Source organism: Neoarius graeffei, chromosome 1, assembly GCF_027579695.1.
Source record: "Neoarius graeffei isolate fNeoGra1 chromosome 1, fNeoGra1.pri, whole genome shotgun sequence".
NCBI lineage: Eukaryota > Metazoa > Chordata > Actinopteri > Siluriformes > Ariidae > Neoarius > Neoarius graeffei.
This window is the reverse complement of record NC_083569.1, coordinates 67,607,371-67,611,797: the sequence shown is the minus strand read 5'-3', so window position 1 is coordinate 67,611,797 and position 4,427 is coordinate 67,607,371.

Below are 4,427 nucleotides of genomic sequence, written 5' to 3'. Positions count from 1 at the left end.
GTTCAAATCACAAGAGAGCAAAATTGGCTGTGCTCTCAGGGTGGGGCAGGGTGGCTCTCTCTCTCTCTCTCTCTCTCTCTCTCAATCATGGGTATTAGTGAGTACATGCATCTGGAAAGGGGTGGATAGTGCTTACCTCAAAGTGTGTTATGCCACCCCCAGATGCAGCATGAGTAGCAGTTTGGAAAATATGCCATTGGCTCACTTCACATGACTTGGAGGGAGCATGTGATAGTCTCTCCCTCAATGAGGAAAAAAAAAGGCTGTTCAGTATGAGCATATTGTGCATAAGAGTCCTTGTGTTAGAACAGGACAGTCTTTATAGTAGGTAGCACTTAAAGGTATAAATCTACAGTCTCCTCTGCAGGAAGGATGAGACTTGGGCATAAACTGTTTTGGGGAAATTAATTTTTTAGGGTATCCATATGGGGCCATTGACAGCAGTAGAAAGTGCATCACAAATGCAGACCCTTCAACCAGATTTAGAGCATCAGGATGAATCTGGTAGGTCCAGAGGATGAGGGACACCAAAGCAGTAGACGTGTATCAGGATCTGGCACATATAATGTAGATCATATTTTAGGTCTACTTTGTACTTTCAAAGAAATCACTTCCTGTTTATCAGTTCAGCAGTTTCACCCTTTAATTTATAAAATGCAGCATGCATATAAGTGCTGGACACGGGCGCAGATAGAGGGGGGGATGGGGGGGATTCGTCCCACCCAGATTTAAATTCACCTTGTTCGGTCCCCCCCACTTATAGGGAGGAAAAAACGTCTATGCTGTCTTTCTTTGCATAAGGCAAACCTCACGGAAAAATTAAAAAAACCTAATTACCATTTGGTTTATTGAGGTGCACAGCAGTACAGACGTAGTTGCAACTGCGCAGACTGCACAGGTTGCGAGCTCGAGCTTGGTTGCTATGGTTACCCACAACAAGTTTGACAGGCATATTGGGGACAGCGCCTCCTAGTTCAGGACCCCAACACGGCATGATGAAGGGTGCCAAAAGGCAGAAAACGATTGCATCGTTTTTTCAAAAAAAAAAAAACAACTGTAAGTAAACTGTGCCTTACTTTATCATATCACCTTGCAATTTTTTGATAGTCTGTTCAAAGTAATGTCGTAGTGAAAGTAAAATCGTACGGAGTGATGCCTTTCTGGTAGCCTCCTTCTTTCGGTGGTAGCCTGTAGATACAGTGCTCAGAAAGCAGTTTTAATGTTTAATCTGGCGTTCCCTGCCATAATTTCAGCGAGCATATTGTTTCATAAGGAAACTGTGTGAAGAGTTGTTGACTGACTGCCGCTCACGCAACACACAGGCATAGTTAGAAAGTCAGGATGCACTGGTTTACACTTTACACACACACACGTAGCCCAGCCTCTCGCTATGTTTAACAGTTGGAACTTAGCGGTTTTAAAACTAGTTTTGCAGTTTCTGTGCGTGATGATAATGTGTAAACTTTGGATTTCCATAGGCTATGTTAAAATGTTATCATTGTCCTGGCCTGCAGGTAGTTCCTGGTGATGGCAGTGAGGGAGGTGAAATAACATGTATACACACTACCGTTCAAAAGTTTGGGGTCACCCAGACAATTTTGTGTTTTCCATGAAAAGTCACACTTTTATTTACCACCATAAGTTGTAAAATGAATAGAAAATATAGTCAAGACATTTTTCTGGCCATTTTGAGCATTTAATCGACCCCACAAATGTGATGCTCCAGAAACTCAATCTGCTCAAAGGAAGGTCAGTTTTATAGCTTCTCTAAAGAGCTAAACTGTTTTCAGCTGTGCTAACATGATTGTACAAGGGTTTTCTAATCATCCATTAGCCTTCTGAGGCAATGAGCAAACACATTGTACCATTAGAACACTGGAGTAATAGTTGCTGGAAATGGGCCTCTATACACCTATGGAGATATTGCACCAAAAACCAGACATTTGCAGCTAGAATAGTCATTTACCACATTAGCAATGTATAGAGTGTATTTCTGATTAGTTTAAAGTGATCTTCATTGAAAAGAACAGTGCTTTTCTTTCAAAAATAAGGAAATTTCAAAGTGACCCCAAACTTTTGAACGGTAGTGTATGTATGTGTATGTATATATATATATATATACATATATATATATATATATATATATATATATATATATATATATATATATATATACACACACACACACGCACACATTCATGCATACACAAAATGGAATCATTTGCTGACAGCTCAGTCCCCCCCAGTTCAAAAATCCTATCTGCGCCCCTGGTGCTGGACACAAGTGTGTGAAATCATTAATATAGATATTTAGGCACTGTCTAAAAGTAGAGCTCTGGATGAGTGTATGAGCAAAAAAAAATTGCTCATATTTTGCAAGAGCAAAAAGTCAACCTGAATAGAATAATAATATTATAGAATACGAACCATCAAATTGTGTAGTGTATTTCATTTCAATAAATTGTGACATTGTCTTGTGACAGAGGTACCAGTAATGAGATACACATTGCAGTTACAAATACATATTTATTCCCTTCTTTGACACCGCATGCCATGCCCCAGAAACAACACCATGACATTTATTATGGTGTGACTCTGCTGGGTGCTTGGTGGACTGCAGTGAACCAACGCTTTCACTTTACATCATGTCAAACAGTTGTTAGTTAACATCCGTCATGTCCACATGCATTGGCACATGCACAGTGCCATTAGGACTAATTACCATGCACCTGTTTCTGATCAGAGCGCAATCACAGTGCATACATATAAGGACTCTCAGTAACACATAGACTTTGTGAAGTATACACTTTATATGCTGTATCTGATGTTACCAAGCCTTATAGTTTGTATTGTTGCTTGTTTGTTTGTTTGTTTGTTTGTTTTCTGGTTTTGACCCTGTTTATATTTTTGGACTTTGAGGATTGTATTACTTCTAATATTCTGTCTGTGCCTTGCTTGACCACTGCCTGTTTTCCGATTCTGCCTTTGTCTCCATTTTGGATCTGTTTGCGAGCGTGCTTTCAATAAAACTCTTCCTGCACTTACATCCATCTATCACCCTTACATGACAGAACCTGTCAACTGTCCAACAAGCTAGTGAACTAATAAAACCATTTTCACTAGTTTTATATGAAACACAAATATTTTCCATAAAATGTGTTCACAAATTACCCCACATTTATTTTTTTAAAAAGCAAATTAAAAATAAGTGCTGGGAAAAAAAAAACCCATCTATCTCATGTAAATAAAGATACAACTTTCGTTATCCAGTGGTCAAGTGTTTATTACCTTGCACTTATGATTGGGTTCCCTGTGGTGGTATGTGTTTATATGTACAGACAAGCCATCAAAACTCAGGTTGATGCATTTGTCTTGCAAATTATATTACATTAGAAGCATTTATCATTTGCTCTTACCCAGAGTGACATAGTTTAACAATATTTTATGTAATCTGCATGTCTTTGAAGGAGGAGGAATCCCACTCAGACACAGGGAGAACATGCAAACTCCACACAGAAAGGCCCCTATCTAGCCTGAGGTTCAAACCCAGAAGCTTCTTGCTTGGAAGTGACAGTACTAACCACTGAACCACCCTGCCACTGTGTTACCACCTGCACTCACCACACTTTGCATATGGGGAGCTCCAGTATTGGGGCAATATTTAAAGAATCAAAGTGGGAGCATCCAGAGCAACAGAAGGTAGATAGATCACAAATGCAAAACCTCCAAAAGAGGTTTCACATCATTTTTAAACACATTGATGCCACTGCTGGGTTGAGAACATTCTGAGTGAATGAGCACAGTGTCTAAAACCTTTTGCAACACAGTGCAACCTGAAACAATTATACCAGTGTCACAGACATACCAGTGATAAGAATGGTTCACTACATATAATTTTCCTCAAATGCTGCTTCAATACAGGATCAAAGAAATAATCTCTTAACAGAATAGTGATAATCTATTAATCAAAGTTTTACCTAAAAATGGAGGAAAATAGCTAACTAATACTCACTGGCTCTAGTTCAAGCTTAACTGGATAATCTCATCTTCAGCATAGTAGCTGAAGATGAGGTTATTTAATTAAGCTTGTACCAGAGCAGTGAATGCTAGCTACTATTATAGACTAACTCAAATTATTGAATGAACATACTGTAGATTACTGAAGTGGAGCTAGTGTATATGTAGTGATGCAGTATCTAGTAGGCTACAGTAGCTGATTAAGATGAGCTGCAGAGTCTTTTAATCAGAGATAGCATACATATACAAAAATATGCCTCAAATGCCATTTCTCTGTTGCATATGACAAAGTTGACAAATACAATATAGGATACAGTTTAACTTGCAGTTTACTTGCTTAAAGTCAGTCACACACAACAACCTATCTATAAATAAACAAAAAAAACCTGTTTAAAATAAACAACTTTATA